This window comes from Benincasa hispida, chromosome 9, assembly GCF_009727055.1.
Source record: "Benincasa hispida cultivar B227 chromosome 9, ASM972705v1, whole genome shotgun sequence".
In the NCBI taxonomy this organism is placed as follows: domain Eukaryota; kingdom Viridiplantae; phylum Streptophyta; class Magnoliopsida; order Cucurbitales; family Cucurbitaceae; genus Benincasa; species Benincasa hispida.
This window is the reverse complement of record NC_052357.1, coordinates 75,036,657-75,049,716: the sequence shown is the minus strand read 5'-3', so window position 1 is coordinate 75,049,716 and position 13,060 is coordinate 75,036,657. Positions and strand designations below refer to the sequence as shown.

The 13,060-nt window shown below is 38.5% G+C and overlaps 1 long non-coding RNA gene across 6 annotated transcripts; it reads right to left on the bottom strand.

Moving 5' to 3' along the window:
• Positions 1-1,976: 1,976 nt before the first annotated feature.
• Positions 1,977-5,647, bottom strand: LOC120085466. 6 transcript variants are annotated; one of them, XR_005483955.1, is made up of 6 exons: positions 4,882-5,647; positions 3,949-4,069; positions 3,754-3,817; positions 2,944-3,005; positions 2,415-2,567; positions 1,977-2,236 (listed from the first exon to the last, which is right to left on the bottom strand). It is a non-coding gene; the product is annotated as an uncharacterized LOC120085466 (long non-coding RNA). The 6 variants fall into 6 exon arrangements; XR_005483952.1 differs by having other exon boundaries at positions 3,462-4,069; XR_005483956.1 differs by having other exon boundaries at positions 2,415-2,653; positions 3,754-4,069.
• Positions 5,648-13,060: the final 7,413 nt, after the last annotated feature.

The following is a 13,060-nucleotide window of genomic DNA, read 5'->3' as shown; positions in this document are numbered from 1 at the left end:
TAAACAAATCGTTTGTACATTACAATTACAAACTACGGACCCATGAGATTTAGAGCATCAACCCCAACAATCTCCCACTTGTCTTAAAGCTAATGGGGTGTACATAATAAAAGTCACACTTATTCAAAAGTACACAAAACAAAAAACTAGGCATAAAACGTGGCTAGTACAAAATCCACCACTTGCCCTAGACTAGATGTGGCATGTCCTATAGACTCATACTCTGTAGGTGACCCTCAAACGCCTTAGCCGTGATAGCCTTTGTAAATGGATCAATAACGTTGTGCGTTGAAGCTATCTGCGTGACGATCATGTCCCCTCGATGCACAATCTCTCAAATAATGATACTTTTGCTCTATGTGCTTCCCGCGTTTGTGACTCCTAGACTTTCGAGAATTAGCCACAATATCACTATTATCACAATAAAGGGTGATCAGCTTAGACATGTATGAAACCACTTCTAGATCAGTCAGGAACTTCCTGAGCCACACAGATTCCTTAATAGCTTCACAAGCTGCTACATACTTAGCCTCCATAGTGGAGTCAGCTACGCAGCCCTGCTTGGTACTTTTTCAAACTATAGGCCCTCTGTTAAGAGTGAACACTGATCCTAAAGTGAATTTCCTAGAATCTAAATCCTTATCAGTTTGGAAATCAGAATCCATGTATCTCCTAAAGATCAAATCCTTAGAACCATACACGAGCACGTAGTCCCTCATTCTCTGAAGATACTTGACGATGTTCTTAATGATGGTCCAGTGATCAAATCTTGAATTAGACTGATATCTACTGACTATCCCTATTACATAGCAGATGTCAGGTCTAGTACATAACATCACATACATCAAGCTGCCAACAACCGATGCATAGGGGATCCGTCTCATTTCCTCAATCTTTTGAGGTGTCTTAGAACATTGTTCCTTAGACAAAATAACTCCATGCCTAAAAGGAAGCAAGCCTTTCTTGGAGTTATGCATAAAAAACTTACAAACATCTTGTCGAAGTATGATGCTTGAGATAGGGCCAGTGTTTTGTTCTTTTGATCTTTAAAGATCTGAATGTCCAAAACAAACTGCACCTCTCTCAAATCTTTCATTTGGAATTGGGTCGCTAGCCAATTTTTAATTTCAGCCAATAGATCTACATCATTCCCAATGAGTAGGATATCATCTACATACAATACAAGAAAAACTACTGAACTATTGATGATTCTCTTGTAAATACAAGATTCATCAACATTTTGATCAAAGCTATAAGATTTGATTGTAGTATCAAATATTGTGTTCCAAGATCGAGAAGCTTACTTCAATCATTAGATGAACTAATTAAGCCTACAAACCTTTTGCTCTTGACCTCGGGTTATGAATCCCTCAGGCTGCTCCATATATATGGTCTTCTCAAGATTGCCATTCAGAAAAGCAGTCTTGACGTCCATTTGCCAAATCTCATAGTCATAATATGAGGAAATGGACAGGGGTGTCACAAGACATGTACTATGATTTATGTTATAAATTTACTGAAAGCATGAAATGACTATAGATAAGAGTGATGATTTAATCTCCTAACACTACTAAGTTACCAAAAATTTACGGTTTCCTACTATGTTACTGGAAGCCTACTGGTTTTCTATTACGTTATCGGGCGTCAATGGGTGCCCTACTATGTTTGTGAGCCTTCGGCCACCAAATGCGTATTAGGTTGACTTAAATCGTTCACTAGATAACCATCTAGAATGTAGTGAACTATATGTATGTCCCACTAGTATGTTGCATTTATTAGATATAAGTGCATAGCCTGGCCCCGGTAGTTGGATTATTTACTGAGTATTTTTGTAACAACCCGACTTCTTAGAACAAACTAAAAAGGGGGTTGTTACTGCATGCATGTATAAATGTTCACATTGAAGGAAGAAAAAAAATAAAAATAATAGGATTTTGGACTGCTTAAGTATATAAAGAAACTATTTGGACTTTAACTCAAGATTTCAAATCGTTTGAACTGAGGTACCCCTTAAACGTGGAAAAAAAATTTAAATAAAAAATGGAGGAAAATGTTAACTTAAAAGAAATCTCTAACCCTTACACCCAGTCTAGGAAGGTTTGTGAAAAGAAAACTATTAAAAAAAAATATATATATATATGAGAAGACATATAAGTTCAAATGCGGAAGCATTCCTAGTTCCTTTGGCACTGTCCTGGAGTCCTCTTGTCAGTCGCCCAAGTATCCTTGCTATTATCTGAAAAACATATAAAGATAAAGGATGAGTATAAAATACTCAGTAAGTGATTCCATTACCGAGATCAGGCTATGTATCCACAAGTAGAGAATGTTTGGGTCAGTGGGTCAAATATCTATAACTGTTTTTAGAAAAAAGAAAAACAAACCAAGGGATAACTTATCTTGCCTTGACTCACATGTCTAATGGCCCGATGTGCCACATAGAAATAAACATGAAAGTGGATCAGTTGGTTAACAAAATTGTAACATCCAAATGAACCCATCGGCTAACGTATGTCTAGTGACCTGAAGGCACATTGTCAAGCCATGAAACTAGATCCGTCGGTCCCCTGAAATAAAACATGCATCAAGATGAGACGGTAAACTGCCCCTGCTGGTCTAATCATGCATCATATACGTAATTCCAGTACTGTTCCTGCCGCACATGTAATGACCCAAACTTTTTGAGTACTCTGATAAGGGTCGTTACTCATAATTATACATTTACATTCAAAACATTTTGACCATTGAGGAAAATAAATTTCATTAAAATAATAAAGACAGTTTTCTAAAATAAATAACAAATAAGTAAAATCTTTGTTCGGGACCTCTAAAATAATGAAGAAAAAAAAAATAACTTAAACAGATAAATTTTTTACCAACATCGAGTTTCAAATCAAAACTTTTAAATAGCTTGAAAACGTAAACTAAGTGGAAGCGATTTACATGTCCCATATGGCACGATCACAGGCCCCTCTCGTCATCCGTCGGTCCGCTCCTATCCTTACCTGAAAAACATAAATTAAGAAAGGTTGAGTATAAAATACTCAGTAAGTGATCCCATTACCGGGATCAGGCTATGCATCCATGAGCAGAGAATGATGGCCCGTGGCTCAAACAACTACATCTGACTTAGATGATGGAAAGAAACCAAATGACATACTGTCTTGCCTTGACTCACATGTCTAGTGGCCTGATGGCACACCATCAAACATAGAAAAATAACATGAACGTGAACCTGTCGATTCACGCATGTCTAGTGGCCCGTAGGCACACCGTCAAACATGAAAAAAAATAACATGAACGTGAACCTGTCGACTCACGCATGTCTAGCGGCCCGTAGGCACATCGTCAAACATGGAAAATAACAATGAACGTGAACCTGTCAACTCACGCATGTCTAACAGCCCGTAGGCACACCATCAAACATGAAAAATAACATGAACGTGAACCTGTCGACTTACGCATGTCTAGCGGCCCGTAGGCAGACCGTCAAACATGAAACTAGACCCGCCGGTCCTCTGAAATAAAACATGCGTCAAGGCGAGATGGTAAACAACCCTATTCTGTTCTATTCATGCATCACATACATAATTTCAGTACTGATTAGAAATTTAAACATGCTCATAATGCTCATAACTGTCATGCAACAAGTATATCACAACGACAAAATCATGCTTCTAGAGTCCATTAATTAACTTTATAAATCTAATCTAGGCTGCCTGGCACGAAGGCATCGGTAATAGTACCACTTACCTTAAATTGGTCACAAAAGTCCACGCAAATAATTCCTTAAAACCTTTGAAAAACTTGAATCCATCTAAAGTTGTGTCATGATCCAAGAAAAATTCCAAAACTAGATTCAATTAGCCATCTGATCAAGAATTAAATCCAAAACTAGATTCAATTAGCCGACAAAGATCGAGCAGTGGTGGCGAAAATAAGTCTTACCCAAGGTTTTTGTCAAGATTCAGACAAAGATCGAGCAGTGGTGGCTGATGGCACGTCGGCTCGTGGCTACTATAGATAGGTAGTGGGTGTTGCTGACGGCATAAATTGTTTGGGCTAGCGGCTGGTAGTGAGGGTCTTGCATGAGGAAGGTTTGCGAGAATGAAAGAGAAGGGAAATTTCTAGTTTTATAGATTTTATTCAACAACAATTACAAACAAACCAGAGCTTTAAACAATGATCCAATGATCCAACCGTACTGTCGTTGAAAAACCGAATTGCTTTCTCCCCAATTTTTTGTCTCTTTTCACACTTATTTAATTTCGAAAAAATCTCAATTCTTTTATTATTTTTTTTTCAAATTTTGAAAAGATAAATAAAATATTTTGTCACAATATCTCTAAAATCTCCAAAGATTCTATTAAATTTATAAATCAATTAACTTTTCAAATTATCTTAATTTAGGCTTCAAAAACCAAAATTAAAGGGCATAAAATCTATCAATTTGATATAAATTAAATCCTCCCAAATATTTAAATCAATTCAAAACAAATTAATTATCTCTTTATTTTTTTTAAGTTGGCCCTAAAATCCAAAATCAAAGGGAAGCAAAATTCAATATTTTCAAGATAATCAATTCAAATATCTAATCAATTAAATTCAATTTAACCAATAAAAGTTTTTCAATTATTTCAATTTAATCCCAATTTTTCAAATAAAAGGGAAATTTAAACTCAATAATTTTAGATAATTAACCTAAATTTTCTTGAAATTCGGGCACAGATCATGGCATAACATGGAAGTTCAAACATGCTCATAATACCCATTACTGTCATGCACAAGTGTATCACAAAGACAAAAACATGCTTCTAAGTCCATTAATTAACTTCGTAAATCTAGTCTAGGTTGCCTGACAACGGTAATAGTACCACTTACCTCAAGTCACAAGTCCAAGAGTGATTCAAGAAATCAATCACCAACGACAACTTGAATTAACGTTCCTAACACAGAAACACGACCTTCAATTTTGACCCTAAAACTTCAATTTTAAGACTTTTAGGCACAACTCCAAAGTGTTCACAACCTATTCCATAATCCCCATAAAACTTACCCAAATTCACGATTAAGGTGCTAGATAGCTTGCTTAAGTACTCAAAATCCTCGACCTAGAAGCCGGAACGTCAAGGTTAATGTTAGTTTGAAACCAAGAAGTAATGGGCATTAGAGACATCCTAACAATTAATCCAATAACCAAAATAACCTCACATAAAATCCAAGAAACGACGGCTGGTTGAAAAATACGGACCAAAATGGGCGGCTCAAAAAACCCAGATCGGTGCAAACAAACAAAACAGAAAAGAGAGACGACTGACGATGGCGTGCAGAGTCAAGGCCCTCAGATTCGAGCAAAAAAACGCGCGGAAAAGCTGAGGACTCCGACGGCGCGCGACAGCAACGCTCGACGAGGTCGATGACCAACACACGTCTTGAAGAAGCTCGACTGACGGCGTGCGGCTGGCGAGCTCCTAGGTGACGGCGCGAGGCTGGGTTACCCGATTTCAAACGGACGAAGATGGCGAGAGGCGCGACGACTCCGGCTTGAATGTGAGCGACGACGGCGAGGGTTTTCTTTCAGGGGAGGGGGGCTTCACGCGAAGAGAGGAAGTTTTAATTTTCCTTTTTCTTTTTTTTTTCCCTAATTTAAAACCTCTTTCCTTTTCCCTTTTAAAGTCCAAATTCTACATTCTTTTATTAAATAAAAAAATCTATCCTTAAATCTCATCCAAATAAAAACAAAACCAAATAAAACCCTAAACCTCTTCTCGAATAAATTCAAATTTAATAACTCACAACTTTTCTAAAATATTTTAAATCTTCCATTAAAAATCAAATTGAATTATCTCAATAAAATAATCAAATCTCCAATTTCAAGCCAAATTAAAACCCAATTAATTCCAAATAATTAAATTAAATTTAACTTAGCCAAATATTTAAATCTCATATTTCAATTTATCCAAGTAGTCCAACATATATTAAAGCTTAATTACAAAATAAATTAGGGTGTTACATTCTACCCCTTTAAGAAACTTTCGTCCTCAAAAGTCCTAATCTTGAAAAAGCTCTGGATATTGCGACCTCATGTTGTCTTCACGCTCCCATGTTGCTTCCTTGAACTGATGATTCCGCCAAAGGACCTTCACCAATGCTATCTCCTTATTGCGCAAAACTTTCACTTCCCTGGCCAGGATTCGAATAGACTTTTCTTTGTAGCTCAAGTTCTCATTCAAATGCAAAGGCTCATAACATGAGATGAATCTGCTACATACATCCTCAACATGGAAACATGAAAAACATTTTGAACTGCAGAAAGAGATGGTGGCAAGGCCAGTCGGTAAGCTACAGGACCAATTCGCTTTAGGATCTCAAATGGCCCGATGAACTAAGGGTTCAATTTACCTTTCTTGCTAAATCTCAACACCCCCTTCATAGGTGTCACTTTCAGAAATACTTTATCACCTACCTCAAACTTCTGTTCTTTACGCCTAATCTTCTGTATCGCCTTCGTTGATGGTTTGCACCAATTTCGGACCCAACAATCTCCGTTGACCAACCATGTTCCAAAACACCGGAGACCTGCAACTTCTCCTATACAAGGCCTCAAATGGGGCCATGCCAATAGTAGTCTAGTAGCTGTTATTATAAGCGAACTCCACCAAGTGCAAGTGAGAATCCCAACTCCCTGCAAACTCTAGTGCACATGCACGTAACATATCCTCTAAGGTTTGGTTCAAACGCTCAGTCTGACCATCAGTTTGTGGGTGAAAAATCGTACTGAAATCCAAATGAGTACCTAACGCTACCTGAAGGCTCTTCCAAAAGCTGGAGGTAAATCGAGGGTCCCTATCATACACGATGGACACCGACACCCCGTGTAATCTCACCACCTCTTTCATATACAACTGTGCTCACTTATTCACTGAATATGTGGGCCTTCCTGGAATAAAATGTGCTAGCTTGGTGAGTCTATCCACTATAACCAAATCACCGTAAAACCCTTCGCGGTTCGCGACAACCCCACAATGAAGTCCATTGACACATTCTCCCACTTCCATTCTGGTACGCTCAAAGGTTGCAACAAGCCTGCTGGCTTTTGTCTCGGGGCCTTCACCTGTTGACACACTAAGCACGTACTGACAAACTCGGCAATCTCCCTTTTCATGTTATTCCACCAATAACAACGTTTTAGGTTCTGGTACATTTTGGTACTGCCAGGATGTATAAAAAATGCGGAGTTATGGACCTCCAATAACAAATTGTTCTTGAGGTCACCATCCGCTGGTACGTATAAGCAGCTCCGAAAAGTGAGACCATTATCTGCAGACACGGAGAACTCACCACCGTGCCCTGACTTCACATATCGCACTATTTCAACCAGATAATGATCACTCCGCTGAGCATCAATAATTCTCTGTCTGAAACTCGGTTGTATCGATAACTGTGCCAACCGTGCAGAGACCTCCCCCACCACCACTGCAATCTCGGCCTGCTCCAGGTCCTTGCATAACTGAGTCTGTCTGGTGATAAGGGCTGTTGAATGGGCTACTGTAACACCCCACATATTTTTTTTAGTAATAATGTAATTTTAGTAACTGTATTATTTGGAATTTCAGTAATTGTTATTAGTTGGAGAGAATTTTTAGAATTTTGGACTTCAAGTGTAAGTGCGGAAATTAAATTGTTGCCGTGAAATTATTCAAATTGAAAATTAATGATAGGAATTAATTTTTTTTAAACGGAAAATAATTTAATAGTATAAAACAAAAAGGAATTAAATGTAATTATATTTTATTTTCTTTATATTATTATTATTATATTATTATTATTATTATTTATAAAAAGTCAAACCCCACCCCCCTTTTCTTCCTCACGTTCATGAGCCCGTCCGACGCCACCCAAAGCCGCCACATCAGTTTCTTTCTTCATGACCTTCGTCCACCACTACTCAAGCGTCATTCGCTTTTGCCGTCACTGGATCTTATCGATTTGGGTAAGATTTCTGTCTTTGGGTTTGTTTTCGGTTGATTCTTGAATACCCATTTACTTTTGGCATCAATTGGTTGATACCCATTATTTTTCAACTTTGGATTCAAGTGTGTGAAGGTATTGAGGTATTGTTCAGTTAAGTTGGAGTTTGTTTAGCGAATTTTGGTAAGTTTTATGCTTTATTACCCTCTTGTGGATTAATTTTGGTTGTTGAGAAATTTTGGTTAAAGTCATTTGGTAGTGATTTTTTGACGAAGCTACATATGGATAATTTATTTGAGACATTGGTAGTAAAGTATGTATTTGATTCAAGCTTTAATCATGTAAGCCTAATTTCAAATTATGATTAGGGGGTTTATTCAATAATTTCATTCAAGATGAAGAAGAGTTTGGTTTCCTAATTATTTGGGCTTAAAATTAGAGGTTTGGAAGGTGAATTCGAGTTGAACCACACCTTAGGTAAGATTATCTGGAAATATTTTGTAATATTTGGGTGTTTAGATTTTGGCCTTAACTATTAATTTTAAAGCTTCGTTTATGTTTAGGCTTGATTAAGGATTCAAGAATTTCACAAAGATTCAATTGCTTTTTGGTTCGACCTAATATCAAGGTAAGTAATCTTACTACTGGAACTGTCCACGGGCCAGGCATTATATGTATTCTAGCAAGTTAAATGAAGGTTATGGCAAAATGAAAACATGAAAGATTGCTAGTATAACATGATTAAAGTATGTTTTGTTACGAGATCCGAATTATTTATTTACGCACATAGACACTTGAATGCTAGTATGAGATGATATGTGCTTCCATGATTGTATTTGATCTGGCAATGTTGAGGTATACATGTAAGTTGTAGAACCATGATGTTGAGGTATATGTGTATGTTGTAGAGCCATGATGTCGAGGCTTATATGTATGTCATAGATTCGTATAGTGATGATTATGATGTTGAGGCTGTGCAAATGTCCTTACTGATTAGTTAGATGCCCATTAGATTTTGTGTTTCCTTCAGGATTCACCCAGTTTGTGTTTCCTTCAGGATTCACCAGTTTGTGTTTCCTTTAGGATTCACCAGCTTGTGTCTCCTTCGGGATTCATCAATTTGTGTCTCCTTCTGGATTCACCAGTTTGTGTCTCCTTCGAGATTCACCAGTTTGTGTTTCCTTCGGGATTCACCAGTTTATGTCTCCTTCGTGATTCACCAGAGGTAGTGGGCATACTTAACTACAGTAGGATAGGACTCAGTCTCCTTCTTGTTTCATGTGCATATGTGTCCCGTGAGGACTAGAGCAGTTTATATGTTTCACCAGAAGTGGGTATCTAGAGAACATAGATGTCCAGCCTGACCCCAGTAGTGGGGTTACTTACTGAGTATTTTATACTCATTCTTTCTCATGTTGTTGTTTTAGGTAAGGGTAGAGATGTACCGGCGATGGACAAGCGGAATTTGTGATCGAGCCACTGGGACTAGTTTTTACGCTTCCGCATCATGAAATTTAGAGTTCTTTTCATGTTTCTCTTAACTTTTATTTTTTATGTTTAAAAATTACTTTAAAAATCGTTTTTCAAACTCATTTACTATCCTTTATGATTTATAGGTACCCTACTATTGTTTTAGTATTTGAATTTAATGAAAGTCTTTTAAACTTACCTTATTTAATTAGCATTTATTTCACCATAACGGAGTATCGTTTTGAGTTTCATGCATGCATGTATTTAGTAACGGCCTAACTTAAGTCCTAGGGGGTCGGGTTCTTACAGCTACCTTCCTACTTAGAGCATACGGCACTACATTTGCCTTCCCTAGATGGTACAGAATCGCACAATCATAGTCCTTCACCAACTCCAACACCTACGCTGCCTCATGTTTAACTCCTTCTGAATGAAGAAGTACTTTAAATTCCTATGGTTGGTGAAAATATGTATCTTTTCGCCATACAAGTAGTGCCTCAAGATTTTTAAGGCAAAAACCATGGTTGCTGATAACGGGCAGAAATGCACGTTATCATAGTACTAAGTTCTTAAACAATGTTGGATTGCATTGATAGAATATGTTAAATTGCGTTCATTAAGCATAAACTCTACAATATTGCAGTCGCATGCGTCCAACGCATTAGGGCAGTTGATCTCTATATTTTTGTGCAGAAGAATGCGTTAACACAATACAAAGAATGCGATCATAGGAAAACATCGGTCGAGAGCAACTTCACCGCAAGACTTGGCGTTGATCATGCTTGCAAACATCTACCCAAGAAGAATCACCGCAACATGGTGGGCGCATTTGGATGAAAGAACAATTAAGATAGATGGGACAGAAAGCTGACAGCAGTCGGATCCAAATTAATTTGACAGCCGATAACGGTCACAAAGTACATCCAGCTTTATCGGTGACAATTATCCGGCGTATCAGTCAGGAATTAAAGCTGTCCCATCTATACAGCCAAGAGAGAAAAGCCGCCTTTCACCTTTGATTCCCTATAAATACCAAATGCATTCTTTAGAGAAGGGGTTAAGCAGTCAATTACTTCATCACCTTACAAGTTCACACCTCTGTTCATAGTTTTCTTTTCCATTTCATTTCACGGCGGAGCTAGAGAAGAGTAGTGATGCCGGAAGTCCAAGGCGGCTCGAGAGAGAACCTTGGGGTGCAAGAGCAGAAAGCGGGTTGACTCTCGCGAAAGAGAGAATATCTTTAGAGCACGAGTAGAACAGTATAACACCTGATGGCAAGAAATTGCTCCAGGCTCTTTACTATACTTGCATTGTTATTCTGTACTTCATCTTTTATCTATTCAATGGACGTTATATTTCTACATCTGCTCACTCTCTTAATACGCATGAGTAACTAAACTAATTGAATGGTATGAGAAGAACTAAACTAACATGATCTAGGAAGTTTATTGCTTGCGATTGTCTTGTTTTATGCTGTGCGAAACATTCCTTTAGAGTTGCTCGAGAGAGAATCTAAAGAAAGAACCTAATGTCTCGAGAGAGCTAGGTTAGAATCTAACTTGAAAGAGCAAGATTAGGCCTGCATAAACAAGAAATAGGGACTTAGAGATAAGCTCTGTTTGTCAACTTGCATTGCATGCATCCTAGGAATAGGAATGATATTATGCGGTCGCATATTTGTGTGAATATCATGTTGTCATCGCATAAATAGAAATAGAGGTTTTCGCATATTTATCGCATGCGTTCTAGCCTTAGAAGTCGTGGCATTCACGCCGAGAGGTGGTTTATTATTGTATGCATGTTGCATGATCGCAAGGCATGAACGCAACCTAGGGAGTGTTAGCCGAAACCCTTCTCAACCCGTTCACCGCATATTCATCGTATTTCCCATTGCCAACTCTTTTGGAACTCTACCGCATTTATTATTATTTTCATTAACGTAACAACAAACCAACCACCTTATTTATTTTACCGGTTACCGCAAAGTTTTCATAAGAAAATTATCAACACAAACTATTTTCACAAGTCCCTGTGATCGACTCTGGACTTACCAGAAAACTCAGAGGAATTTACATTTGGATTCCGCTGGGGAAACTTGAGTGCACAATGGTATCCATCAACACATATCATCCATATTCCACACTTAATAAAATAACATATGAAGTTTTTGGTGCCGTTGCCGGGGACTTCGATAAAATAGTTATTAACGGTAATTTTTATGAATTTTTTGCAGAACTCTAAATCTCTGGCGAACTACGACCCGATGATTGAGAGAACATTTCGAAGAAGACTAAGGAACCACCAACAACAACCATAATTCGATAAAGAAGAGATGGCAGAGCAGCCTAGGAATGAAGCACCAAACAACAACGTCATTGCGAATCCAATTCTATTGGCAAACGATTGCAATAGGCCCATTAGGGACTATGCATCGCCAAACCTCTATGATTTCTCTCTAGGAATCATGAGGCCTGCCTTAGACGGAAGTAGATTTGAAATAAAACTGGTGATGCTGCAGATGATCCAGGCTGCAGGTCAATTCGAAGGAAGGCGTGGCGAGGATCCACACGCTCACCTCCGAAGTTTTATTAAAATCTACAATACTTTTGTGTTCCTGAACATCTCTGCTGAGAAGGTTCGACTAACGTTGTTTCCATTTTCTCTTTGTGATCAGGCTAGGAAATGGGCATACTCGTTCGAACCAGGAGAGATCACTTCTTGGGAGCAGGTGGTGGAGAAGTTTATGAAGAAGTATTTTCCACCTACAGAGAACGTGAGACAAAGAAAGCTTATTACTAATTTTGAACAAGACATGGACGAATCGCTCAGCAATGCCTGGGCGAGGTTTAAAAGGTTGGTTCGAGATTGTCCATATAATGGGCTGCCAGACTATCTTCAGATGGAAATTTTCTACCACGGTTTGAATCCTGCTTCGCAGACCGCTGCCAATGCGGCAACAGCTGGTGGTCTGCTTGACAAGACTTATGATGAGGCGAAGAATATCCTGAATCGTATCTTAAAGAATCATGAAGACTGTAGGGAGAGCGATCAGAGATTAAGACTCAAAGATTCTGACACAAATAACGGTGCTATTGTTTCATTGCAGAACCAAATGACCCCAATGATGAATTTGATTCAAGAAATGACGATCAGCAGCCCAACACTACAAGGTGTGCGACTTGCAGTGATGGGCATGTGATGGAGGATTGTCCACAAACCCACAGTCTGTATATTTTGTAAAGAACAACCCCTTTTCTAACACCTACAACCTCGGGTGGAAAAACCACCCAAACTTTGCTTGGAAGAATCAACAACAAAATTTTCAATCTGTGGCACAAAAAGAAGGGCCACCAGGGTTCTTTCAACGCAGCAACGGTCAACAAAGAAACCAAGCAAGTAGCTCACAACAACCACCGAAATCTTCTTCCCTAGAAGGCCTATTGAAGCAATATATAGAGAAAAATGAGACGGTGCTGCAAAGCCATGCTACATCCATCTGCAACCTTGAATTACAAATGGGTCAGATTGCAAATGACCTCAAAATTAGACCGCAAGGGGCGCTACGAAGTTCAACCGAGCTTCCACGTAACCCAGGGGGTTTAGGTAAGGAGCAATGTCA